At 45.5% G+C, this 17,202-nt stretch overlaps 1 protein-coding gene across 4 annotated transcripts in view; it reads right to left on the reverse strand.

Annotated features, from left to right (window-relative positions):
• FARP1 (FERM, ARH/RhoGEF and pleckstrin domain protein 1) overlaps positions 1–15,034 on the reverse strand; it is a 176,907-nt gene extending 161,873 nt beyond the window's left edge. For 3 of the 4 annotated variants that reach the window (XM_083168765.1, XM_083168764.1, XM_083168763.1), the window contains exon 1: positions 14,652–15,033. The gene's annotated coding sequence lies outside the window, so the exon portion shown is untranslated. Of the gene's footprint in view, positions 1–14,651 lie in introns of all 4 variants that reach the window. The other variant, XM_083168766.1, reaches the window with a different exon arrangement.
• Between the last annotated feature and the right edge of the window lie 2,168 nt (positions 15,035–17,202).

The raw sequence follows: 17,202 nt of genomic DNA on the forward strand, positions 1-17,202 counted from the left end.
AATTATATTGTTCAGTGACTTCACCTGGACACCGCCAAACTTGCGGGTCGGTGGCTACAAAGATAAAACTGACATGCATGTTCAGTCGACAGGGGGTGACCATTAACAATGCGTAGGAGCGTGCATCATTTACGATATTAAGTAAACACACTACCTGTTTTTTTTTTTTTTGAAGATATTGCTCAGAAGGGCATTATAAAGAAAAAAACACACAGGTAGTGCATATAGGGCTATACCCATACTGTACATACATGCATTACCTTCATCATTATTAAGCAGTTTTTTTATTATCATTTATTTATATGGCGCCACAAGGCATCTGCAGCACCTAAACATATATAAATGAGCAAAAAACAAGAAAATAATGAATTACAGTACAGCATTGAGGATATTATAAATAAAAGACAGTTGCATCAGGGGACAGCAATAGGGTGAAACATATTTAGTAATAGACGTCACTCTGGGTCTTTAGTGTAATAGTCAAACTTTTATGCGCAATCTATGCCATTTTGGGCAAACTGCCCATCTTCAGGACAAATAAATGCAAACTGTGCAAAAGTGAACATATATACTTACATATATATACTTAAGCTCAAACGCTGCCAGTCCCTCCTCCGGTGGCATTTGAGCTCTTGGTCTAAGTATATATTTTCACTTTTGCACAGATTTTTCAAAAGATTTATTTATTTTAACATATGGTAGAAAGGTCTTCCCATAGTAAATTAAATTGATATAGGTAGTTACCATATAAAATGAAAAGAGTTGCCAGCCATGTATACAAGTGGCAGATCACCTAGGGGCATATTTACTAGAGTATGGGTTTACAGAAGTGGATGTTTCCCATAGCAACCAGATTCAAATTCAGCACCTTCTAGTACAGGCATGGCCAACCTGTGGCTCTCCAGCTGTTGTGAAACTACAAACCTCAGCACACCTTGCCTCAGTTTTACTATTAGGAAATTAGAAAAACTGTGACCTGGCATGCTGGGATGTGTAGTTCCATGACAACTGTAGCCACAGGTCAGCCAGGCCTGTTCAATTAAATAACAGATCAAATATGACCCGTTGCTATGAGCAACATCTCCATTCTATAAACCTGAAATATAGTATATATCCCCTAACCATTTTGTTTTAGTGAATGGGGAATTTGGTCTCTCGTACCCTGTCCGGAGAGCTTCTCATTGGATGTTGGCTCTGCAAAATATTGCTGCTGCCAGCATCCAGCCTGCATACTGTACATCCAGTGCTGCCATCTCCTGTGGTTCCAACTTGGTTTGTGTCCTGTAGTTTGGTTCCAATCCAGTTCAACCTGCATACCATTAAGCCTGATCTGCACACTCCAGTTCCAGCCTGAGCTATTTTTACTATATTCAACCTCATAAATTATAAAAGGAATATATGTTAGCAGTAATGCATAGTGCACCTGCAAATCCCCTCTGTCTTGCATATAGCTAAAAATCTCAGCAAGGTAGCACCTCTCATTAGGGTGTGCAGTCTAGGGCCCCCCTCTTCCCATATATTCAGAAGTATCCTGATATTACCTTTGACTGTTCTAGTGCTTCTAAAGCCCGTACACACAGGGTGACAGGAGCCCTGTGCTGAGTGGTGTGCTTAAGCACAGACTGCTTAGCACACATTGCTGACACACATGCTATGCACCAGCGATGTGTGCTAACCAGTGTTAGAACACTGGCGATCTGACCAGAACTTGACTGAATTTCTGTACTTGTGTAATAGCATGGCGCCAGTTATGTAGTTAGCGTAGCGTCCCTGTCAAATTCAGCGTAGTGTTCGCATGGCCAGCGTAGTTAGTCAGAAGTAGCGTAGTGTTCCTGTTAACGTAGTAAGCATAGTCAGCTAGTCAGAAGTAGCGTAGTGTTCCCGCGGCCAGCATAGTCAGCGTCCCTGTCAGATATGTGTTCCTAAAACACCACCACTATCCACGCGAGGGGACACTGAGTACATGTAAAAATCCGCTCGCCACACTTTGTGAAATCAACTCCACGCCGACGTGGATAGTGTGGGTATAAACAGGTCGGGGGGACACGTAACACGTGCGCTCGCCACACTTGGGGCTGGCGTGGATAGTGGAGGTTTGAAAAGGAGGCTCTCCCTGAAGCGGACATGGGGGCAGGTTTTCCGTAGCCGCAATAATACTGAGACTCACCTGCATCTCAGACAGATGGAGCGCCTCTCCACCGGTGCCCACATGATCCTCTTTCCGCCTGCGTCCGCCAGCGCAGGGCATCTGGCGGTTACCGGCGCTGTGTGAGGCGCTCACTAGGCTTGCCATGGACGCCGGGGACAGAGACGGGCTGCCATGGAGTCACTATGCTAACTACGCTAGGCAGCCGCGGAGTCACTACGCTAAGTGCGCTATGCAGCGTTTGGGCTACGCTGACAGTGTAGCTTACCCTACGCTGAAAACGTAGCGTAGCCGTGCTATTACACAAGTACCCGAGTTTCTCATAATACCAATGATCCTTTTGCAACATTGCTCCAAGCCTGAGATATTTAGTTTATTCCAGTAGGGCTACCAATTATATATTACCTCAAGTCCTGCTCCTGAGTTTTACAAATGGGTTCCAGCACCACTGTCCTGAAGGTCAGGACTGGAGCGGAGTTCCTCTCAATTGATTCCAGGACAGCCTGGGGGCCTACCACTAAATTGCTGACCTCTTTGCACTAGGTCACTTCCTATTCTGGTGACTAATGCATGAGTAAGTGTCTGACACGCTCAGCACATTTCCACTATCACTCACCAGTCCAGTCCATGGATCCCAACTATGATCTGTCCGTGACAACCATAATGTTCCATTGATCAAATAACACACAAGTTTTAGGGCAGTATTCAATGAGAAAAATTTGCCGTGTTTTATAGCGAGTTTGTGCTTTTCTCGCGTTGGACGGAGAATTTTGGTCTCAAAAAGCGAACAACCCTATTCAACGTGCACTTCTCGCCGTCTTTCTAAGTGATTTTCGCCGTGTCTCTCTGTGTAGCAATTCTCCATCTTTTCATGGAGAAGTGGAATGTGAATTTTTAAAATAAAAGTTTTTTGTTTTAATTTTGGTGTCAAAAAATCAGGAATTGTATTCTGAAAAGGGGCATGCTATTTTTATTCATGTGCTTATAGCACATGAATATATATTTAATTAAAAAAAAAATATTTTTATTATTATTATTTTTTTTTACACAGAGCAGCCAGCAGGGGGCCGCGAGCCGAGCCGCTCATTAGATATTCATATATTGACTGCACCCGATCATTACATATGCACGATCGGGTACAGTGAATACCCGGTCCCCTGTTGGCTCTCCCGGGGGGGGGGGCAGCCTGTGCTGCCTGGCTCCCGGGGAGCCCACCTCCCCCCCACATAGGTTCTGGGGCAGGCAGGGAGACTTCCATCTCGCTGCCTGCCACCGTCCCACGGCTCCCTGCAGCGGACGCTCGTCCGCTGCAGGGGTTAAGATTCACCGAGAGGGGCAACTCTCCCCTCCGACATTGAATACAGGGAGAGCGAGTGGCAGCCAGCCCTCCGGAACACAGCAATATTTTACATTGAATACTGCCCTCAGTGATAAACAATGGAAGTGATTATCAGGACTCACAGACGACTACCGAGTCCTATAGAGATAATTTCAGGAGTTTAAAAGGTTCATTAACATCACCTATATATTACAATTCCCTTCAAATTATATTTCATTGATAACTTTAAGCTATATGAGAAATTAGTGTATTGCTGGCAATTTTCATACACATATTGTGTAAAGAAGACTTATTCAGGTATTAAACATGCCTGACAAAGCTTTAAATTACTTATATTGATTAAAAAAAAATATGACAAGGTAAGTATACCTTAATACTGAGTTATAGCTACAGTAATTTGTTTTAGGGTGTTGCCTGCTTAAAGTATTAGCTTTTGCAAGGACAGCTGCATTTAGGCCATGCATTTCTCAACATTGTGTCCAAATTGAAACATGATTTTCCAAAGACACCGAAGAGTAAAAGAAAGTGACAGTGTTTCAAGCTTATAAGAATGAAAAGTACTTCTTCCAGGTAATACAGAAAATGTTTAGAATGAAAAAAAAGTTAATTAAATTCTACTGTAGAAAGGGGATTGCATATTTGACAAAAAAATAATAATACATATGGGTCAATTCAATTATACCCCATTCATACCAGAGATGCAGGGTGCAACCCGGAATCCAACTCCAGGGACATTCCTGGGTTGGACTCCGTTTACACAAGCTTTTGAAGCAGCGAAATCCATGCTCCGCACCTTTCATACTGTATCGAGGATGGCCCTGCATTTTATGAGAATGTCATTAGAAATGGTCTGGTAACTAGCAGGGTTGAAATCCCGGGGCATGGCATTTTGGTCCGGGACCCTTTCACACACAAGGTTGGCTGGTGTGACTGGGGTATGTATAATACCCCAGCCACACCAGCCAACCCGGTTGCATTCCCATTCACACCAGAAAATGCAGGGACCAATCCGGGAATATGGCCCGGGGATCATGCCCCTTTCACACCAGAAAAGTACCTGCATTTTCGGAGGCCGGCAGGAGGTGGAGAGGACTCACCCTGGGTTGCTGGTCCTCGATGCAGACCGGGGATCCATGCGGGTGCGGATGACAGATCAGGCGGCGGGCGGCTGCAGTGAGGGCGCCGGAGATCTGCATACACCGTCCGGCATCCTGTCATCTGCGCCTGCCACCTGTGTGGATCCCCGTCTGACAGCCCGCACAAGGACCGGCAACCCGGGTGAGTACCCCTACCCCTTTCACACCAGCCAGGACCCCGGGAACATAGCAGGTTTGGAATTCTGGTATTTAGGCCCAGGAACCTTACACACCAGTGCTAGTCACGGGTTGTACTCTAAAGCCCCATACACACGAGGCGACCCGGCTATTTGTGCTTTTGTGCTGAGCAACTTGCTGCAGCACGAACGCTGAGCACAAAGCGGGACAGACTGCGATGCTGTGTGCTGGGCGTTCATGCTGAGCAAGGCTTTGGCTATTTTTATAATAGGCAAAGCCCCGTGATCTGGGGAAAGCCATTGTGGATTTCACGATGCTCATACAAACGTCCCCCCCCCTGGTCGCCGAAGTCACCCAAACGGCTGCATATGGATGTTTTGCATAAACATCCATGCGTGGCCTTGGGTGCGGGGACGCGAAACTAAGCCCCTCCCAGATGTCTACGTTTTCAGTGTCCCTGTATGAGAACAGGACAGGCAGCTGACATCTGGTGAAGGCAGCTGCCTGGTCCCCGGCAGCCAAGTCACTGCCTCATTTCCATAGGAACACCACTGCCCTCCGTCCATGGTGGGTGCGAATGGGACAGCGATCTTGCAGTTCGCTGTGCATGTTCGCACCTGGCGCCTATGTGCAGAAACACACATGAACAGATGCCAAACATCCCTTCACCGGGTGAACAAGCAGTGAATGAACGGATCAGAATAATTTTTGCTTAGAAAAGGGGCTAACATCTCCCCGTGTGTATGCCCCTTAAGTCATTGTTTTTTGTTTTTGCGTATTTATGTATTTTGTCCGGTGCTGCGGATCCGTTGTGGCTACATTTATATACTAAGCCTTTTTTCAACACAGCTGTATCATCTCAAATAAAGTACTATTAACAAACCTGGTAATAATGTTAATCAAATGCTAGTGAATTTGAATATTAGGTTAAATGCATTAATTCACTATGACAAACTTATAGCAATGGAGCAATAGTTTCATAATGGCATAAAGAACGGTTATGGATCATTGGATAGACAGCAACTAGGTCAACATGCAAGAAGGTCTACAGGCCCCTTTAGGACGACAAGCATTAGGTCAACATGGGGAAGGTCGAAAGTAAAAAAAAAGAGGTTGGCATGGAGTTTTTTCACTTTTTTTTTTTGTCTGAATTTTCACCGTCGTCAAGGACACAAACGCAGCACCGCGTGCGCTCGTCATGCTTCGGGCTCGGTGACTCGCTGCGCTCATCACACTATTTTATTCTCCCGCCACGCCCTAGTGGATGGTAGCGCATGAAATACTGCCTGTCAGCACATGTTGGCTTAAACCTAACCCATGTCAACCTTCCTGCATGTTGACCTAGTGACCATATCCCTAACAGCCCACCCCTCAGACAAATGGAAAAAACAACAACATTGTTCTAAAGCTATGTCTGCATTGCACAGATTTTTATGTATATGCCCCATTTAGCTTAGCCACTCAATATTGACACATACTAATAATTATTCAGCATATGTGCCTTACTTCTGATAACAACTGCCATTAATTACATCCCTTTCATACTGCTGACAATGACTGTCTGACAAAAATAAGCATGACAGTGAATGCAGTGAAGTAATAGAACTATTCTTCTCAAACACATTGGATACAAAGAACCCCATCGTGACTCATAGCAATGGGCATTTTTTTATATTTTGCATGTTTTTAGAGCAAATAAACTGCTCTAAAGCTGGGTATACACGGATAGATTTGAAGCCCGATGTGGGCGTTCCCGATCGATGGGAACGACCAATCGTTCAAATCGTTCCGTGCATCGTTAACGATGCGCGTACCCGTGAATCGTTAACGATGGTCTATGATCTTTCCTGCATGCAGGAAGATCATAGACAAATCTTTTGTCAAGTGTATCCAATCGTTCCGTGTGTACGCACGATGAACGATTTGATACACTCGTTAACGATGTCGGAACGCTTCCGACATCGTTCCGTGTGTACCCACCTTAACACTAGAAAACATTGTACGGAGTGTTCACATAGCTTTTCCACGTAATAGATGTTTCGGGAATGCAACTTGTTCCATTTCTGTATTTACCATTTGCAAACACTTTTGCTTTTGATATGTAATGTGTTTGATAGTATCATTCAAATATTTAAGCAAAATGCCAGCAGGTATAACACATAACAGTAAGCATGAGTGGTAGAAGCATCTAGAGATATAGCAGGTGAATTAGGAGACATGATGCCAGGAAGAACCAACGTCTTGGTGCAAAGTTTTATCATATAATCTCTCATATACTGTAGTAGAGCAATCATGACTCCTCCAGGGGCTCAGCAAAAGCAGGAAACCAGCAAAGCAATTTTATACAAAACAAGTCTATATTATGGGGCATTTCCTAAGCAATCTCACTAGATTGCTTAGAAAATGCCCCTACATCGCTCCATGCATAGAAACCACAGCAATAGTGATGTGTGGCCCCACTCATCGCTATCGCCCAGCAATTAATACCCAGCATGCTGGATATTTTTCTGTCAGGGCCAGTGGTCTCAACAGAGACCACTGGCCCAGACAGATCACTCAGCACACAGCGCTGACACACCTGCGGAGAGATCTTGATGAGTGTTCTGAGCAATCTAGCATCACTCAGAATGCTCAGCAAATCTCTACGTGTGTAGGTCCCTTAAGTGTAGTTAATCCAAGTAATCGTGGAAAAAGCACATAAAAGCAGCCTATCAACTCCATGGTACTTATCATGGGCTCAAGAGTCACAAATGCAGGCACGGCTTCCACATCCATAAGCCCCTCCATCAAAGCCCTGGCCATTTGTACATTTTTATCAAGGGCTGTCAGCACCCTTCACCTAGAGCAGTGGTTCTCAACCTTGGTCCTCAGGACCCCCCAAAAGTGCACGTTTTCCAGGTCACCCTGCAGCTGCACTAATTCACGGACACATTTTAAAAGATCTAATTACTTACCTTGTGATTCTGTGGGGAGACCTGGAAAACGTGCACTGTTGGGGGGTACTGAGGACCGAGGTTGAGAACCACTGACCTAGAGTGAACACTCACCTATAAATACAGTTAGCATGGCTAATAGACAACCACTGAAAGTGGAGTGCGCTTAGGGGCATGTTTTGCTAAAAAAAGCTCCTGATTCACAAGTAAAGCAGCACACGATGCAGTTTTGAATTTAGTTAAAGAAAATCGCAGTGTTAAGGGGCTTCGTATCCCCGCAGCCCCGCAAGGTTGTTATCCCAAGTAAAAAAAGACTGTGCATGGTTTTTTTTTTACTACGGAGTGGACTGTTAATGAGGGCCATGCCCCCCCATCGTACCTCGCCTGCTGGCATTGGCAAGTGCATTTTCAAAAGGTGCTAGAATCAACAGTACATTAACAATATAGTCATTGAGCATATCATTCATTAAATTGTACCCAGAATAAGAGTAGCTAGGAGAATGTGAGATTGTGACCCCTGAGTGCCAGCCACAACAGGAGGAGCAGCTACATACTAGTGTTGCTCAACTGACACTTACCACAGGAATAGAATGTATTGACTCTCATTATACCCACCTTAGTCAATTAAGATCAAGTGGCAGCAGTGGGTTTCATTACAAAAAAAAAAAAAAATCATCAAATGATAAAAGGCGGAGAACAGGAGATCAGTGTCAGGATGTACTGCACATACCATGCTTTACACCTGGGAATGCCCATTACATTGGTGCAAAGAGCACAGACAGCTAGTAACCAAATCAGTTCAAGAGTGCAATACTGTCAGATGAATCACCCTTCACCATGTTCTTGACAAACAGTGAAAGCATGTCTGACACCAGCCTCAAGGTGCATACACACTGGGCATTTTTGCCAGGTATCAATCATTGGATAGACAGCAACTAGATCTACAAGCATTAGGTCAACACCATTAGGTCGGCAGGGTCATTAGGTCGACATGGAATTTGTCAAGTTGTTTTTGTCCCGGATGTCGACAATCGACAGTAAAAAAAAAAGTGGAACGCGTTCCCTTGCATGGCTCACTGTGCTCGTCATACTTCGGGCACAGTGCCTTGCTATGCTTGGCATACTATTTTATTCTGCCACCATGCCCTAGTGCAGGACAGGCCAACCTGTGGCTCTCCAGATGTTGTGAAACTACAAATCCCAGCATGCCTTGCCACAGTTTTTACACTCCCTTATAGCAAACTGTGGCAAGGCATGCTGGGATTTGTAGTTTCACAACATCTGGAGAGCCGCAGGTTGGCTAGGCCTGCCCTAGTGGATGGTAGAGCATGAAATACCACCTGTTGGCATGTCTGTTCAAAAAAAATGTTTGTTTTTTTTCATTTAAAGACTCATGTCGACCTTCCCCATGTTAATGACCCTGTCAACCTAACACCATGTCAACCTTCATGAATGTCGACCTAGTTGTTGTAGACCAGTGGTAGCCGACTCCAGTCCTCAAGAGATACCAACAGATCACAGATAACCTAGTTGCTGCAAAAGTTTACTCATTACTCGCTGACACATTTTCAATTATCCACAGGTGGAGCTAATTTCTTCACTTGTGATTCTGTGAGGAGATCTGGAAAACATTAACTGTTGGTAGCTCTCGAGGACTGCAGTTGGCTACCCCAGTTGTAGACCTAGTGACCATACATCGTTTTTTTCCCCAACGCGTATGAACAGCAAAGATCGCTAAAATCGATGGGATGAAAATCGCTCATTTTCCCCCTGCCCAGCGATTTTGAACGCTGTGAATGGCTTTCCACAACAGGATGCTATGGAAAGCCGTTCCATCTGCTGGTAATGCCAGCATATGAACGTCGGCTGTCGGTGATGGTACGGAAGCAAGCATCAGTGCTCATTGCCTGCCCATACACACTGGGCGGTTTTTCAACTAAAAGCAGCTCAAACGGCGAAACTGATGCTGTTTTCACATGCCTAAACGTTTGAGACCCAGTATTTTGAAACTGTATTTAACAACGGTATATTACCGTTTTAAACCCCTTTTACACTGCACATACCGGGTCTCAAGAAGGTTTGCAGTGTGAAAGTAGGACAGACAGTAGCTATAAGACAGCGTAGTGCATATGTAATGAGCCGCTCATTACATATGTGCATATATAATGAGTGGCTCATTACATATGCACTGCACTCTCATAGCTACTGCCTGAGTCCTATATACTGGTTCAGAGCCGTTCACACTGCATAAAAGACGGCTCTGTACCGTTGTAGGGCTTTTTACCAGTTTGCAAATACCGGTTATTTGTAACCGGTAAATGCAGACTGGTGCTTTCACACTGCAGCTCTAACCGTTTGAAAAGGCTAAATGAGTGTCAATGAGTTTGAAAAAAACTCAGGAGCCCGAGGTGTGCTCCCTACCACCAGTGCTGTGCCTAAACACGTGCATAGGGGGTCGTGCGATCGAGTGGACCCTCTCCCAAAGGAGAAGGGCCCCGTTTTTCCCCTAACCCCTCTCAGCCATAAGGCCGAAGAGGGGAAAAAAGGGATAGGTGGGTCCTCTTTGTCAGAGCTCAGAGGGACCCTCTTTCCTCAACCCCCGGAAGGGTTAGGACGGTGGGTCCTCCGCACCCGAAGGTTTGGAGAGACCCGCATTAGACTTCCCTCCGCCTTGCGTCTCGGGGTCATCCTCCAAGGGGACCGAAGCTCTCCCCAAAAGGATGAGAGCTTCGGCACATTGGGGAATGGTAGGCCCATAAGGGTCAACCACACAACCCAAAAAACCAAGTGACAAACTACGGAAAACAGAAAACGTGAAAAGTGCAGGAACGTGAGAAGAAGAGAAATAAATAATAAAGAGGACTCCAGCCAGAAGGCCGGAGTAGGGGTGTAAAAAATTGTCCTACCCCATCCAAAAGGATGAGGTAAGGACGTGCAGCCTAACCTAGAGGGAAGTGCGCAGTGCAGTGCTTTCTTGTGCAAGGTGATGTTTGGGATCACCTGTGCAGGTTCGGCACCCCCGAGATTCCCCGGGGGCACAGTGCAGCCTCGGGACCTAGGCAGCCGACCAATCAGCGTCCGACCAAGTGTTTCTCTGCTCCCATCGTAGGGCACTTTTCAGCCCCTGGCATGGGAATGGGTACTCCACTGGGCTTTTCCAATGACTCCCTTAGGAGTTGCGGCCCCCTCGGAAGAGCAATCTACTCAGTCTCAGTGTTTCTCCGATCCCAAGGTTAAGGTACTAAGCTGGGCTATATACCGGTTAAGAGCTGCAGTGTGAAAGGGGTATTAGCTTCTTTCAGCTCAAGTGTGTTTGGAATTAAGGCTTCACATGCTGTGGTGTCAAGTTTGTCCAATACACTAATTTTTCAAATGGGTTTGAAATAGTTTCCAATGACGATTCTACTGATTTACAATTATAGATAAACGAAGGTATGTCTTTGGCGCTATAGGTTATGGTGGTGTAACTTGTCACCCTGCAGCCACCACGTTGGAGGATTGCTATCCTCCACAATAGCACAAAAAAAGAAAAAACGTGGGGCGCTTGTAGGTACTGATAATGATTTTTTTATTTAAAAAACACAACAAATACACACAAATACAAAAACATTACACAAATAAAATTGAATCCATATACAATTGATATGCACAACATACACAATGATCGTTGGTTGTATACTACCCTTTTAGTAAATATAACCTTATGTCCTTTTAAGGCTATGCTGATTTTGAGCTCAATTGATATTTGATAATAAATCAGGTTTCCTTACAAACCATGAACCATCCAATTTTGCAATCACTGTACACACTGCCATACTTGGGCAGCACCACAATGTCTCTGTGTAAATTAATGTGGATAAATACACGTTTGAAATGCAGGGGAAATTACCTCCTTTTATGCAGAGTGATGTTGGATTTATAACATTGTCCGCCTTGTAAATATGGGTATCTCCTGTCACTCTGTCGGGCACACGCAGTTTAAAGGGTTTTCCAAATTGGAGATATGCTGCAGCACCCGCTCCATCCCGTACCTCTCAGCTGCTATGTGTTATTCAACTGACTGTGTTGCTCCAGCAAGTCTCCTCCCCACGGCTTGATGTTAGAGTACGTTCGGTAAGACGCTCGGCCACAGCGTTCTTCCTTTTCTGTGCCACCGTGGAGGCCAGCAATCCTCCAAAGTGGTGGTTTTCAGGAGGATGCCTGGGTGTAACAGTGATATTGGTGCATATTCCGCTTCCTGTGTCAGGAAGGGTCTCAGCAGGGATACCTGTCTCCGGGCTGTGGCAGCTTTGCGGGAAGAAGTGTGGGCGGGGTGGTCGTACCTCACACAGCGGCGGGGACAGTTAGAAGGCAGCTTCACCTCATGCAGTCAAATATCAATTATTGAGCTCAGATCAGCATCTCGGCTGACAATCCCATATAGCCTTAAAAGGACATAAGGTTATATTTACTAAAAGGGTACTATACAACCAACGATCATTGTGTATGTTGTGCATATCAACTGTATATGGATTCAATTTTATTTGTGTAATGTTTTTATATTTGTGTGTATTTGTTGTGGGTTTTTTTTTAAATAAAAAAAGCATTATCTTGTGTACTTACAAGCGCCCCAAGTTTTTTCTTTCTTTGATTTACAATGATACCTGCATTCGGAAGTATGTATTGTTTGACATGTAAATTCACTGGCATTTGAAATTGAAACTATAACAAAAGGTCAAATGCCAGTTGGTATCCAGTCTGAAGAAAGCTACATACCAAGTGCTTGTTTACAACTAGGGAGGCAAATCCAGGATTAGGCACCGAATTTGCTAGGATTTGTATCCCAGGATTGGAGTTTCCAATGCCATATTTCAGGAATACTGTGCATGCTCGACATCAGATGTCACACTGCTCAGGATGCGCCACTGGTGGCAACCCAGCACCGCCACACATGTAAGTAATTTTTATGATCAGGAAGGCCAATGCCAGGACCGAGCATTTTCCAATCCCAAATCCCAGGATTTCCATCAGTTGACAACGTTGAAGGGGTATGGAATGGTTTGGGTAGACATTCCATTAGAAGGCAAAATAAATGCAATGTAATAGTACTGAGGGAATGTCTTTACTGTGTTTTGTAGACCGTCGAGGCAGATGTATCAGAAATTCAAAGGCGTAAAAGTGGAGAAAGTGCCCATAACAATTGTGATCTATCAGTTATGAAGTATATGCTGTGAAGCTGACTGGCAAATTCTTCTCTTTAGTAGATTTAATATAGATCTGTAAATACCCAGTATGTTGTATCACCGTTTCCTATTGTAAAGCGCAACGGAATATGCTGCACTATATAAGAAACTACATTAATAAATTAATGACACCAATGTTATCTGTATGTCAAAGCCCCCTCAGTCACCACATATGAACCCAAGTGATTTGCCATGAAGCCATAGTATCATCATTTACCAGCTAGGATGGCTATCCTTGCCTGACCTTGCAATAAAATTCTTCCACAATAGTCACCATTGTGTATCTCAATTGAATTGAAGTGATTATTTCCTAAATCAAGAAACACTGAAGTTCATTTACTTTTATTAAGCAACCTTAAGAACAGTCAACAGACAATACACTATAAAAGTCCTTCAACAACTTAAAAAAGTTAAACGCAGGATAAACATTGCAGTATTACCATGTTATCAGTGAAAGTGCACTTATTTATTTAACTACACAAATAAAAGCAGTAACATAAAATACATTTTGACAATTTAGGAGCACAATATTCCAATTATAAATTTATTAATCCATATTAAAAAAATAGATTTTCTCCACATTGCAGGGATGCATAATAATTGTGGATAGTCCCCAAGAATAGTAGTTACGTGGTCATAGCTGCAATATTGTTTGATAGATGTGCCCCATAAACTGATGAAGTCACTGAAACAAGGAAGCACCCTAAGGATTCTATGTACTAAGCATTGGAGAGATACTGTAGTGTATAAGGTAGACAGAGAAATCACATAACTCATGTTTCAAAGTGTATAATATCACCTATGTGTGTGACAACAAGTAATGCACACTGCCTACTAAAAGGTTCTCTCAAATCACCAAGCAAGAAAAAAAAAAAAAAACACATGAAAAAAATGAACAAAACATAAATAAAAGTGTTTGCCCAATAAAGATTTTCTATTGGTATTACTGCGAAGATATCATATGCACATACAATGGGATGTCAATCTGGGCCCTGGGAAAGCTGTAAATCACTGTGGTTGGATGGTGCCTTAATGTGACTATGTCAGTGCTCATGAGCCATAGGGACACACAGGGCCTGGCTGTGACGGGATGTAATCGGATTACAGAAGCAGGGACTTGCACGAGGGTTACCTCAGTTACCTGCCGAATAAAGAGCAGAAATCAGGGAGAATGTGCAGCAATTAGGGGTATATAATGGTCCCTACAGCAGTGACACTGTGACCTGCCCTCTGGGCATGCTACAGTATATCACTGCTGTCCCTACACAGGCTGTCACGTCTCATTTTGGGTCTGTCCGTTGTTGTTATTTGTCTGATAGAAATGTGCCTGTGATGTGCTGGGGGTGATGGGGGATGCGATGGGGGTGATGTGCTGGGAGTGAGGTGCTGGGGGGGGGGGGGGAGGGGGGGGTGTTGATTTGATGGGAGTGAGGTGAGGTGAGATGATGGGGGGGGGGGGATATGACGGAGGTATGTGCTGGCTGCTGGCACAGGCTCTTTGTTACCATTCCCCTGCCCATGTCCCGCACAGTGCAACTGCAGCTCTTGTGCTCCTCAGGCATTACTCCGCTGCTCCCCCGTTCCACAGCTCGGCTGGTTTCCCTGCCACCTCCCCCCTTCCATCCATCCAGTCACCACAGCGTGACCTGCTGCCCCCGCCACACACTGCCCTGTGCCCCCTCACTGCGACCGGGACAGGGCTGGGAGAGGAAGTCCTTTGTACTGAGCGCCGCTTACCTCTCCGTGCTGGCTCGCCGGGTATCACACACCGCAGCCCGTTCCTTTGTGCGAGCACTCCCGGTCGCCACCGCCGCTCTGTCCCTGTTCCTGTCACCGCTGGGGGTGCGCTGGCTGCAGCTAGAAGGCAGGAGCGGAGGGCAGGCGGAGGGATGGGATGTGCTGCAGGGGCGCCATTGTCGGAGGGAGCTGCTCTATACACAGGATTGCCAGAGCCTGGCTGGCGATATCCCTGGAGGAGGGGTGTAATAGCCGAGGCAGCGCTGCCTCCTCCTGACCACGGAGCGGGAAGATGATGAGCAGCAGCCGCTTTCCCCCTCCTACAGTCCTCTCACATCCACTCCGAGCCAGCCGTCGCCGCCTCCCCTTCTCCCCGCATGCCCCCTGGGAGGGGAGAGCGACGTGTGCAGTACAGAGAGGCAGCGGAGAGCGAGCCACAGCGCCCTCCAGTGTCCGACCTGCGGCAGCGCGTTACCGTTACCACAGACCGGCTGCCCGTCAGCGCTGCTGTGTCCTCCTGTCTGCAGGAGATACATACGGCCAGGCCAGATGCCCCGAGCTTCGGAAAGTAGTAACGTGGAGAGTGATAAGGAACCAGTCAATCAGCTACTACTGCACTGCGTTTTAGCCAGATGCAGTGGAACAGGACTTGTTGGCTCCGGCCAATGCCACAGTAATTATCTAACAGGCAGGGCTAGACTGAGTGAGCTCACTTCATTCTCCCATCAGGGGCGTAACTAGATATTTGTAGGCCCCATAGCAAAAGTTTTTAAGGCAGTAGCGCACGCAGGGGGGGTTTCTGAGTACCCAGAAACCCCCCCAGGAATCTGAGGACCCTAGTCTGAAAGCTGAGGGTCCCCTCTTTCCATAGGTACAAGAATTTTAAAAATCGGCCAAGGGGAACCGGAGATATCCGACTTTAAAGCAGTGGTCCCCATCCAAGCCTGTTAATTGCTCTTCCCAGTCAGATATTTCAGTTTCTGTCTGACTTAGAGTTTTTCTGAGGGTATATTCCAAAAGCTGTGACTCTCCCCCTTTGAGAAACACTAGAAGCTGGTCTCTACTGTGCCCAGAACCAGAAATATCAGCCTTCCAGCAGCTGGTTACTGCTCCAGCTCCACACACCTGGTATGTAGTTTTATAATATCGTTGGCAGATTGCTCTGCCTACTGAACTCTGATCCCCTAGTCCCCAATACCGTTTGGTAGGAGGGATTCTCTAGTTTTTAATTTCATTAAAAGCTAAGAAATCTATTTCCGGGAACTGGAGATATCTGCAGTCAAGCAAGCTGTCCTCCCACCAGAAAATTATGAATAATAAGCCCAACTCCACTATACACCCCTCCTCTGCGTATTAAACATCCTCTACCACCCTGGAAGTTATGTATTGGGACCCCTTCATTCAGCCCAATGCCCCCTTCTCCCACCCCATCTCCCACCATCTGTGCAGTAAAGCGTAATTAGTGGAAATTACTGAGCCCTACATGCTAAGCGGTTGATATAATACCCCCTAACACCCGCAGGACATCAAAGCTTCCGCTTATAGCACCTCCCACCCCTACCGCTGGAGGATAGGTAGGGGCCCCAATACATTGCTATGCCCAGGGGTCTACTCTGCTGTTATATATGTATATATATATATATATATATATAATTATTATTATTATTAGTTATATACATTTGGTCTACCTATAATACTTTAACTGACCCGGCATATACTGGGTCACCTAAGTGTCCATCTCTGTGCTTTGCTCCGCCCCTCTGGAAACCCCCTTCTGAAAATCCTGCGTTTGCCCCTGTAAGGGCCCCCAATTTAGCAACTGATGGTGATAAATGTATGTAAAACAAATTACTTAGACGGTAACAATAGGCCCCCTTCAGCTCTGGGCCCCATAGCAGCTGCACCCCTTGCACCTATGGTAGTTACAACCTTGTCTCCCATCATACTACTCCTGGCTGCTTAATCTGCCTATTCAGCTGTGATATCACCATTTCTCCATCTGCTAAAACTTTTTGAATATCACTCTTTATGCTTGTACTTGCACTGTCAGTTTTGAAAATGCCCAGCTGTACCTCTAATGACTTTACCTCTCTTGCTGTTCCATTGAGAGTAGGTGTCCCTGATTATTTTATTCTTGGCCCTCTTCTCTATCTCTACATGTCCTCTCTGGGTGAACTTATTTGTTCACTCGACTTCCACTATGCCGAAAATACTAAAATCTACCCCTCATTTCCTTATTGCTCTCCTTCCATCCTAACTCATATCTCCAACTGTCTCTCTGCTATCTACTCTTGGATGACACAGTGCTATTTTAGACTTAAAATATCAAACGCTAAGCTGACCTCTTTTGACCCTCCTGCATAAAACTTGACCATCTCTCATCCTAACCTGTTTATGCTCACCTCTCCCCCTTCTGTGTTACCCCTGTCTGTCTAACCCTCACCTTTAGAATGTAAGCTCTCATGGGCAGGGCCCTCTCTCCTCATGTGCCTTTCTTAGAATATATAAACCACTGCCACCCTGATAATTGCTTCAGTGTCCTGTCCCCTGA

This window comes from Crinia signifera, chromosome 2, assembly GCF_055691185.1.
Source record: "Crinia signifera chromosome 2, ASM5569118v1, whole genome shotgun sequence".
In the NCBI taxonomy this organism is placed as follows: Eukaryota; Metazoa; Chordata; class Amphibia; order Anura; family Myobatrachidae; genus Crinia; species Crinia signifera.